General features: G+C 36.1%; 1 protein-coding gene across 1 annotated transcript in view; it reads right to left on the bottom strand.

The window, feature by feature from the left end:
* Grip1 (glutamate receptor interacting protein 1) overlaps window positions 1-12267 on the bottom strand; it is a 574087-nt gene that overhangs the window by 454096 nt on the left and 107724 nt on the right. The gene's annotated exons all lie outside the window — the stretch shown is intronic.

Here is a 12267-nt window from a genome sequence, read left to right as displayed (position 1 = left end):
CAAATGTATAGATTCATTTGACTTTTGAACTCTTTGACAAGGGAAATTATTTCCTAAGATGCAATACTATTAGACACTAAAGCATGTACAGGGTACAAGATTTCTCAAGATTTAATGCTTTCCTCTCTGTTCTCTCTATACTCTGCTCTGCTTTGTTGTTCTCTGGATTTATTGCCTTTGAGTATACACTGAAAGTCAGAGGAACAAAATTAAAGCTTCTCCACAGGAGACAGAATAAAAGGGAAAAAACAAGAAGCAAAGAATTGAGCCTTTAAAATTTGCTAAATTTACGAACTGGAGGAAGAGGAAAAAGAGGAAATACATAAGAGCTAAATGGTATTCATATCATCTCATAAGATGACCTGAGACAGAGAGAAGATTGAAATCTGCAAAAGGTGACAGTCAATGTCTATGATTTCATCAAGGAAAAAGAATGAATACTGCATGATTAAGAGGACCCTGATGTCCTTGGGGCTGTTAGAAGAAGGATAACAAAAAATATCATTCTGGCAGGTGATTGAGCAATGAGTAGAATGATGAAGAAAGAGAAACTAGGGAATGATTGTTGAGAAAGATTAATAGTGAAATATAGGGAAAAATAGCAGTCATCTGTTAAGTCCAAGATATATTAAAGACTACAAGTACTATTTGAATCTCCAAGCAAAAATATTAAATGTATTAGGGCTCTCTGAGTTTTGGAAGGCTATCTCAAGTGTAAACCATCTTTTAAGTAAAGGGGCACAAAATGTATGAGAAGAGATAACTTAAGCCACAAACATTAGAAATCTGAAAATAGGGCTGGAATATGGCTTAGCAGTAGAGTGCTCTCCTTGCATCCATGAAGCTCTGGGTTCAATTCCTCAGCACCATATAAAAGAGAAAAAGACGGAAGTGGTGCTGTGGCTCAAGAGGTAGAGTACTAGACTTGAGCAAAAATAAGGCCAGGGACAGTGCTCAGGCCCTGAGTCTAAGCCCCAGGACTGGCAAAAAAAAAAAAAAGAAAGAAAAGGGAAAAAAGGAAATCTGAGAATATTAAATAAAATATTTAATAAATATTACATAAACTATGAGAAAAAATATAGTGCCACAAGACTCCATAATTTTCTAAATGTGCACTCAAGTATTTCTTCCTTAACTCAGCTAAATCACCGAGGAATGTTTTTCATATCTCTAGTAAATGTTTTGTTGAACTGCTATGAGACTGAACCTAATTTTCTAAAGTAAACAAACTTTTACTGACCTGACTCAACTTTTTTCTTTTCTTTTTTAAAAAAAATTAATTTTATTGTCAAGATGATGTACAGAGGGGTTGCAGTTACATATGTAAGGTTGTGAGTACATTTCCTGTCAAACTTGTTACCTTCTCCTTCATTTTTCTCCCACCTCCCCAGCACCCCCAACACTGACTTGTACAGTTAATTTCCAACATATTGTCTTATATCCCTGTTGCATTGGTTCACCTTTTATCCACTGTCTGACCATTTTGATGTCCCCCTTCCCTTCCCTAATTCACATAAATGTATATACAATACCCAGGGTACCAAAATCAAATACAGTGACAACAGGGGCTATGGAAAGCAGTATGGAGGTTCCTCAAAAGTCTAAACATAGAGCTCCCCTATGACCCACCAATTCCACTTCTAGGCATTTACCCAAATGACCACAAACAAGGCCATACTCAAGCCACAAACACAACCATGTTCATTGCAGTATTATTTACCACAGCTAAAAATATGGAATCAACCCAGATGCCACTCAGTAGATGAATGGATCAAGAAAATGTAATACACACACACACACACACACACACACACACACACACACTCACAGAAGTCTATGGTTCCATCTGAAAGAATGTCATTGTCCTGTTCATAAGGAAATGAACATATTTAGAAAATCATACCAAGTGAAGTGAGCCAGACTCAAATAAACATAGACTCTATGGTTTCCCTCATTGGTAATAATAATCCTCTGCCTAGAATAGTCCTAGAAGAGGATAATAGCTCAATGGCTGTGTACATATGATCATATAAGATGATGCTAAGCTAAATGAATTCCATGATATGGAAACAAGAGATTTTTCATTATTGTTGTTATTTTTAATGTACTATGTGAAATTATTTCTTTTTTATTTCAGTTTTCTTCAACAAACACCGAGGCTGTCTCCACTCTTCCAAGTTTTACACCAATATAAAGGACTATGTACTTCTTCCCAGAGGAACTACAAAGAGCTCAAGATCATCAACATGTTGATTCTCTAGAGAAATGTACAATAAATCATGAGCTCACTTCTGCGTAATTAAGCTAAAAATACATTCTGTCTTATATGGAAACCACTGCTGTCATTTTCCCCAAACATAACTCTAGTCAGGGTAAAATGAGCCTAGCATTTTGTTGATTTTGAAATTTACCTGCCATACTAAATACATATTATTTATGATTACACTTCTTTTTTTACACAATTTAGCCATAGTATACATCCTAATTTCTTCATATTCAGTTCCCTTGGTAAAAAAATAATAATAATTGAATGAATACCTTATACCAGCTATTGTCCTAGGATCTAAAAATATGAAATTAGGCTCTTGTGATCCTCTGCTGTGACTAGCCTAAAGCTATGCCCTTATGAACACATAAGATGATGCTAAGTGAAATGAACTCCATGTTATGGAAACGACTGTTATATCACTGTTGTAATTATGTTCAACATGCCATATGAAACCATAGCTTCTATTGTTGATGATCCTCTTGTATCCCCTTCCTGTGGTTGTACCTGCACTATCACTGTATCTTATCTGAGTACATTGGAAACTGTGTATACTGGTATTAGAACTAGGAAAGTGAAAGGGAATACCAAAATCGAGAGACACAGGATAAAAAGACAAACGACCACAAATGTAATACTTGCAAAACTGTTTTGTATAAACCAACTGAACAACTCATGGGGGAAGAGGGAAAGGGGGAGGGGGAGGGGGAAATGAGGGAAGAGGTAACAAACAGTACAAGAAATGTATCTAATGCCTGCCTAATGTATGAAACTGTAACCTCTCTGTATATCAGTGTGACAATAAAAAAATAAAAATAAATAAATAAATAAATAAAGCAAAGGGGGGAAGAATCTTCAACCCCAGAAGAAATCAGAAATATATTAAGTTTTTCCAACTAAAATAAAAATTGGTTAGAGATTTTTTTATACAAAATGGAAGCAATCAAACATTGTCTGAAGTACTTGAATGGGGAATTTTCCATTAGCAGATCCCTTGTAAGGAACAATTTACATTTCCTGTAGACTGTCTAACTGTAAGGTTAAAGTTGTTTCAAATGACAAAACATGTAACACTGATGTTTGGGTGGAAAGCATATAAGATGTGTAAAACAGGGCTGAGGATATGACCTGGTGGCAAGAGTACTTGCCTGGTATACATCAGGCCCTGGGTTCAATTCCCCAGCACCACACACATATACAGAAAATGGCCAGAAGTGGCGCTGTGGCTCAAGTGGCAGAGTGCTAGCCTTGAGTAAAAAGAAGCCAGGGACAGTGCTCAGGCCCTGAGTCCAAGCCCCAGGACTGGCCAAAAAAAAGGTTTGGGCTGGGAATATGGCCTAGTGGCAAGAGAGCTTGCCTCGTATACATGAAGCCCTGGGTTCAATTCCCCAGTACCACATATATGGAAAACGGCCAGAAGTGGCACTGTGGCTCAAGTGGCAGAGTGCTAGCCTTGAGCAAAAGGAAGCCAGTGACAGTGCTCAGGCCCTGAGTCCAAGGCCCAGGACTGGCAAAAAAAAAAAAAAAAAGATGTGTAAAACATGTATAAGCCTTAAAAATATGAAATTAAATTAATAAAATGGCATATTTGCCCTCAATGACATAAAAAGGTCCACCTATATCTATTACTGCATAGGGCAATATATATATTATCAGCTACATCCATAGGGCAATATACATATTATCAACTACATGCATAGGGCAATCATCAGTAATGTTTATTTACTTTCAAGTGGAATCTATTTTCCATCTAAACTTGGAAATATTCAAATGGCAATCAGGTACCTAAACATGTCACTAAACCACTTTTTTTCCACACAATATTAAATTGTACCCCTTCTCTAAATCTTAGATTTTCATAATAACACGGAGCACTTATACTAGGGTTTTTCCTCTTTGTATAACCTTCACCTTATTACCATCAATACGGTTTTTTTTCTGGATCCATCATCCTCCTAAATAGGATTACTCATTCTCCCAAAGTGTATAAAAAGTATGCTCTCACAATTCATATTTTCATATAAGACCACGTTGTTTTGAATGGTTCTTGATCTCCTCTAAAAGACCTAGAAGAACTACTAATATTGCATACAATGTGATCACTCCTTAGTTTTTCAGGTCATTTTTTCATAGCTCACTTAATATTCCTCAGTAATGCTTTTGTTTCTCAGACACAGCATCTTCCCTCCAGGCCTCTGTTTGTGTTTCATACCCTGCTTGGAATGGTCTTTGGCCATGCTTTTTCCAGACAAATATCTGTGCATCATTTATAACATCTGAAATGTCAGATAGTATCTCCTCCCAGAAATTTTCCCTGACCCTTCTACCTCTCCTCCCTTGGGATCATTTAAATTATTCCTCCTTGCTTCCACAATACATAAGAAATAACTACACCAATTAAACTTACCACATGGTATCCTAAACATCTAACTAAAAAGAAAAACTGAAAGAAGAATGAAGTTCTATGCATGTCTGTTCCCTGAGTTTCATAGTGTTGTTCATATAAACACTCAAAATATGCATGCATTTTAAAAACATACATCAGTACATTTTTAACAGTAAAAACAGCAAAAACTTAAATTTTCCAAGCTCTTTTTACAAGGAATATTTCTTAGTTTTCTGTCCAATATTCTTCTTATTTTTCAATGCAAGCTATTTATTTAGCTCCTTGTTTTAACTAGATATCAAACACAAGTAAGTGCTTGTTTAAACTTGAAAAATCCTACAGGGATCATGGAAGATGATGGAGAAAACACAGTAAGCAACTGAACAAATATGTGTTATGAGATTTACCCTCTGCCCAGGAGACAGTAGAAAGAACTTCATTAGCAAAGATCTTCCTTCATCTATGAGGTAATGAACAGGGAATTGCCAAAGCCCTCAAGGCAACAAATGGGTGACATCAACTTTATCCTGAACATTTTAAATCTTTCTACAATGCCATGTCCTCTAGAGAAGGCCTGGGTGAAAAGGATGTGTTAAGTACATTTTTCATTTATCATTCTTTAATATTCTTAGCAGTTGGCTGACCCTCTGACAAAGAAAAGATCCTGAGCTTTTCACTGTGAAAATTCTCTTGATAGGATTTTTTGCCTCAAGTAATTGCTACTTTTTATTTTTGCACCAGATGTCTTATAATAATATTCATAAGCAAAACAGTTTTTGAACGTATCTGTTGAATAAACAAACAAAAAAAGTCTAGTCTTTTTTCCAGAATCCTGAGAAAGAAGCCCTACACTTTTGGAATCCCACAGGTGATTGAAATACCTTCCTTATTCAGGTCCTCAGACCACACCTGTTTGTGCTAATAAAGTAATTTATGATAGGCTCTGACACAATTTTAGGATGGCAGCCGGCTGCATTAGAAAAGTCAACGGTGTGATTATGGAGGGCTGAGATGTGAGCAGGGAGATGACAACTTCTGAGGAAAAAAGGAATAATGATTAAGTTCAGTCTCATAGCTGACAAATCACTTAACCATGCCTAGGTAATGCCATCCCAACAAAAACTAGGGATACCAGCACCCAGGTGAGTTCCTTGGAAGGGAAGTAAACACACTGATATATCTTCCAAAGAGCAATGTATCTAAATCTAAGAGAACACACGAAGTTCTATGTTCAAGACACTTTTAGATTTGGCCCTGTATGTCTCCCCATTTTGTTGGTTCTAATTTTCACTCTTTACAATAAAACTGCAATCATAAGCATAGGGCTTTCCTGAGCTCTAAAAGAACATCTTGATGAAATATTAATCCTGTAAAGGCATGGAAACTTCTGAATTTGTGGTGCCTAGTCAGAAATACAGGTAGCCTAAGAACACCCAAACATGCAATTGGCATCTGAAAAGAGAGGTAGTTTTGTTGGGTAATCTCTCAGTGGAATTTTTGCTAAGAGAATGAGATTGGGTGGGGATTTCCATCAGAATTGTGTGCCATTATTATATGATTTTACAATGAGAACCATACATTCATTTAGCATCAATTTAACATGGCAGACCGATAGTCATGGAACTTGAATCCGGGGTAAAACTGAGACCATTTGATATGGTGATCTGGAGCAAGCCATTTATCTGTCAATTTTATCATCCATAAATGAAGTTGAGTTCTTTGGCTTTTGTCATTTACCATATTTGTATTGCTTCCACCAGAGAAAGCAATGATTGGGGCTGGGAATATAGCTTCATGGTAGGGTGATTGCCTAGCATGAATGGGCCCTGAGTTCCATTCCTCAGTACCACATTGACAGAAAAAGCCAGAAGTGGCATTGTGGCTCAAGTGGTAGAGTGCTAGCCTTGAGCAAAAGAAGCTCAGCCCAGGCCCTGAGTTCAAGCCCCAGGACTGGCAAAAAAAAAAAAAAAAAGTGATGATCACCTTTGCATTTAGATGATTTTTCTCTACTGTTTCTTTCACTAACAAGAGTAAGAAGACAACTTTGCTGTTCACTGTACCTGGAATATACTTCCCCCATATATTTGTGGATCACTGTCAAGCCCCCTCAAAGCAGTTGCGATTGATGTACACTAGACATGTTATAGATAATTTCAACCCCCATCCAGAGCTGTATTGTACTTGGCAACATTTATCATTGCCATTCCATGTGATAATGGCTTCTCGTATTAATATAAACTCCATGGGGACAAGGACATATGGCTGTTAGTCAGTCTACTGCTTTACTTTAGCACCTACCAAAAAAGTGTATGGTAAGTAAACAGTTGACATATGGATCAATGATTACCTTTCTGGAGATCTGGCATACTCTGTAGCATAGTTAAATAACAAGTTCATCTTTGAAATAATTGTTAAAAAAAAGAATTCCCAAGTCAAAAAAAGGGATAAAATTATGAAGACAGATAAATAACAGAAAGCTAGGGACTGAGTAAGGATGTGTGGAACTTAAAAGACAATAACAAGAATCAGGGAACAAAGATGATGAACACCTGAATTAGGTATAAGACATGAGAAAGAGTGAGACCACAGATATTAAAGTCTTCAAATATAATAGCAAGTGAAGTAATATGGGGAAAGACTGTATAACAAGTGATGGCATACTTATTCAGAAGAGTGGAAAAAATCTTATTGGTCACAGTAAAGATTACAAGAAACAAATGGTGTAAGAGAAAGACTCAGAAATAGTGGGAAATTGCAGAACAATGGTTTAAAACAGCTGTCTCACTCAGTACCAATTAAACACCAGGGCAACTAAGCAACTGAAATGTAGCTAATCTATGTTCAGATATGCTGTGAAAGTATAACATGCAAAACAAAGTTCAAAGATTTAGTGAAAATAAAAGACTTTAGCATACTTCACCAATAATTTTATTTGAATAAGATGTTAAAATGAAAATGGAGAGGTACATTAGGCTAAATAAAGCTGAATTTATTTCATGTGTTTCTTTTTACTTTTTAAATGTGGAAACAGAATATTTAACATCACATATAAGGGCTACCATTTTTGTTATCCACACTAGTCTAGGTGTAATATATATATATAATTTTGCACATTTGATATCAGTGCCCTGAAGTCAAGAAAAATGAGATGTCATGACTTCATTAGAGGAGGAGTATCTTTAATAGAAAGCCACGTTTCAACATCATGGAATAGATAAAATACATATTGGAGGAAAGGTGTAATTGAGGTGGGTAGATCAAACTATAGAAGAGGTAGATGTTCATCTACACCATACTAGTGCAAACCAAACCAGAAATCCTTTAATTAAAAACAGTTTCATTTGGGGATGAGGGTGGATGAGTGAGGCATCCAACTGTAATATTAATCAACAATCAACAATCACCTACTAGAGAATCTATGTCTCCTAGCCTATATGGATCTAAAAATGAATATAGTCTTGCACTCAAATTGCTCAGACTGGTAGAAAAATGAGTGCATAAAAATAGGTAAATTTTTATGCATAACTTAGCAAATACAGTAATTAAGTACAGTTATGCCCTAAGGTCAGAATTAAGAGTGAAACATACACACTTTGCATTGTTTGCCAAAATTGCAATGGGCTAAAGAAATAGTTCATTAATCAGAATATCAATTCTAGCCTCAAAAAAGGGTAATGCCATCTTCTTTTTAAAAACAGCAAACCTGTTGTCTACTTTTTTTAAAACAAAGCCATTTGTAGAATCAAGGTAAAAAAGAGTTTGCAAATGTATTCCAGTACCTTTCATATAAGTTAATGTCATTCAAAAACCTTAAAAATGCTACTTGTATGTGTTGAGGGTGTAGATGAGTAGCTTATCACATTCCTGGCATGTGAAAATTCTAGATTTAATCCCCAGCACCACAAGAAGAAATAAATAAACAATTCATATTCTATAGCACTATTTTTAGATATCTTTATAGGAAACAAAATGTTCATATGCTACCTGCTTTCACTATCTTTAAGATGCCAGATGGTTACAAAAGAGTAATATTTATTCATTTTCTGATTTCTTTCAAAAGTAAAGCATTCTTGATATAGTTGTTTCTCAAAAGGATAATATGAAAAGAACTCTTCCATAAGAAAAAAATTATCCTTTCAGGTTCTTCTCATATCTTCAAAGGCACTCCAGCAAAGGTGACAATGAGAACAACCAGCATGTGTCGGTACATACACAGCATATGTATTTGGGGACAAGAATGTATAATCTCAGTTTCCTCCTGGCTACCAGGCCAACCCCAGAAAAAGCCATGTAGGCATTAGAATCAGCTTTTTAGAATGGGGACCATACACTACCAACCTTGGAGTTGTCAAAATTAAATGAGAATCTGACAAAAAGGTGTTCTCAGTAAGTGTTACTATCTGACCCTTCTCCTTTCTTCCAAACCCCATTGCCCTTCCCCAAAAGGCCCTGACCCAAGAATGTCAAAAATTGCAGGAGTCAGCACAGTACATTGTTGTTTGAGATTGATCCAATAGTATCAATGTGGCTACAGAGGTAGCCAAGCACACACAATGTATTAAAGCAGCAGAAAATGTTCAGAGTAAAATTCTCATGAATTTCTACTGAAAACTCAAATGCTTGAGGATTTTCTAGCAAAATTAATTCAAGTTAACTGAATAGTCCTTGGAAAGCAGGAAAATCAGCAGGGTCATCACAGACTATTGATTCCGTTCTTACAAAGTTAAAAAAAGCCAATTACAGACAGTTTTGATGAGAATCTCATCCTTATCAGCATGGTGAAAATTTCAGGCTCAAAAACTTCACTCACTAAATCCAACAATTTCAGCTGCAGTAGAATAGCATCTAAAAAATACCCCTAAAGAAGGATGCTTTTATCAGAAAAAATACCTAGTTTACATGTTCTGTGCAAAGAAGTGAGATCTGAACTTTTTTAAATGTTATTTTATTGTAAAGGTGATGTACAGAGGGTAACAGTTACACAAGTAAGGAAATGAGTACATTTCTTGTTGAACAGTGTTACTCCCTTTTATCAAGGAAAACGTTCCATTTTGGATATTAGCATATTTTACTTGAATAGGAGAATTTCTATCAAAACATTCCTAAAGAAAATAATATTTTTTTAAAAAAAGACTTAGTGTTGAATTGCAATGCAATATCACCTTATCCAGGTAAGAATGGCTATTCTCACAAAGAACACAGATGATGAGTACTGCGATGTTGTAGACACTGTGTAACCTTTGCCCACTGTTGGTGGGAATGTGAATTAGCACTGCCATAATAGAAAACATGACAGAAGCTGCTCAAAAAATAAATAAAATTAGAATTACCACATGACTCAGCAATCTCACTACTAGATTTCCAAAGGAAATGAAATCATTATGTTGAAGAAACATCTCACTTCTGTCTTCTTTCAAACCCCATTCACAATAAACATGAAATGGAAAACATTTAGATGTCCCCATTTGATTGATGAGTGGATAAAGAAAATGTGGTACACACACACACAATTGAATACTATTTGGCACCATTTTTTTAAAGAATGAAATATTTTCATTTGCAATAACAAAAACAGACCTAGAGATGATAAAGGTAAGTTAAACAAATCAATTCCAGAAAGTTATCATATGATTTCATGTATATATGGATGCATGTTAAAAAGATGAACTCATAAAAGATTCAGGGAAAAGTCAAGCACCAGTGGCTCATGCCTGTAATCGTAGCTACTTTGGAAGCTGAGATTTGGAGATCTCAGTTTGAAGCTGGCCTGGGCAGAATAGTCCATGAGACTCTTATCACAAATGAACGAATGAATGAAAGAAAGAAAGAAAAAAAAAGAAGGAAGGAAGGAAGGGAGGGAGGGAGGGAGTGGAAGGGAGGGAGGGAGGGAGGGAGAGAAGGAAGGAAGGAAGGAAGGAAGGAAGGAAGGAAGGAAGGAAGGAAGGAAGGAAGGAAGGAAGGAAAGAAGGAAGAAGAAAGGAAGAAAGGAAGGGAGGGAGGGAGGGAGGGAGGGAGGGAGGGACGAAGGGACGAAGGAACGAAGGAAGGAACAAAGGAAGGAGAGAGAAAAGAAAAGACAAGTGGAGCTTGGTTCACGCAGTAGTATGTTAGCCTTGAGCACAAAAGCTCAGGGACCATACCAAGGCCCTGAGTTCAAGCCCCAGAACTGGTCCTCCTACAAAAAAAAAAAATTTCAGGAGAGACTAAAGAGTTACAGAGGGATGGGGAAAGTTGATCATACATATGAAGTTTTGGTTTCATAGGAACATCTGATGTTCTCCTTGACATTAAGGTTATTCCTAATTATAGTAAGGTAGTATACATTTCAAAAAGCTAGAAGATTTTGAAGGGGTTTACCATAAAGACATAATAAATGTTTAAGGACATGTTTACCACAATGGATACATGTGTTGACATATCCCAGTACCCATGAATAAGTACAATCTTTTATGTCCTTACATACCACTTACATTTTCTTATTTAACTTTTTAAAGAGAAAACAGTAAAAACTAAGTGTTTAAACAGCCCAAGAAGGTTCTTCAGTTCTATCTCCTACGCCACACTCATCCTATCAATAACATTCACAGCTGGTGGTTGTTTAGTCTCTATTTAACAGCTCACCTCTTTTGTGAGGCCTCTGTTGCCATTTCTGAAATGTCTTCTTTACAATGAGTCTAAATCTTCTCCCCAGCTATTTTTTGTCCTTCCGTCCTGGGATACAATAGCATAAATCTAATCCTCTACCACAAAAGCACAGGTTCCTTAAAACGTTGTATATTTCAGAACTACACAGTCCTTTAATACATGTGTTTTGATTTTTTTTGTTTTGTTTTGTTTTGTTTTTACCATCAGGCACTACTGTGGATATCATCGAAGTCTCATGTCTAAATATCCTTGCTCACTACTTCCCATTGCCTCTTTCCATCTCATCCCATACCAAATGCTGGGGGGTTAAGTCAGGGCCTCATGTAAGCTAGGCAAGTGCTCTGCCATCAAAGCTACATCTCCTGCTCCCTTATCATCTTTTGATGTTGATTTCATACAACCTCTGAAGGTAACCAAAACAAAATTATAAATATGCTGAAAATGAAAAGGATATACCACTAAACAGCAGCCAACAACATTTTCATGAATTATTCATTGTTTTGAAATGCCTAGCACTATTCAGAGGAGTATTATTTATAACCCACATCTGTGAGGGTCAATAAGGTTATCAAATCTCTTCAGCTTTTGTATTCAAAAACAGCATTAATCCAATTGCACAACAAACATTTGCTGAACATATCAAAGACAGCATGCTATATGCAAACAGTACCCACAAACGAATCATTGAGATAGCTCTTTTCTGTAAAAAAAAAAAAAAAAAAAAAAAATTCAAAAGGAAAGAAAGGCAACAAGTATGCCTCTGATGAAATTCTTAAAAGGGAAGCAGCATTACAGTAAACACATCTACAGATCATTCTGTTTGTAAAATTTCATTTGTAGGCACCATAAACTGTTCTTTTAAAAAAAATCAAATCTTTGGACCACAGAACATTAAGAAAGTCTTTAGTGTTCACTGTTTGATTAAAATGGCTTTTCAGGGGCTGGGGATATGGCCTAGTGGCAAGAATGC

Source organism: Perognathus longimembris, chromosome 1 (genome assembly GCF_023159225.1).
Source record: "Perognathus longimembris pacificus isolate PPM17 chromosome 1, ASM2315922v1, whole genome shotgun sequence".
Lineage (NCBI taxonomy): Eukaryota > Metazoa > Chordata > Mammalia > Rodentia > Heteromyidae > Perognathus > Perognathus longimembris.
Note: the sequence above shows the minus strand (reverse complement) of the source record. Positions and strands in the feature narration are given on the sequence as shown.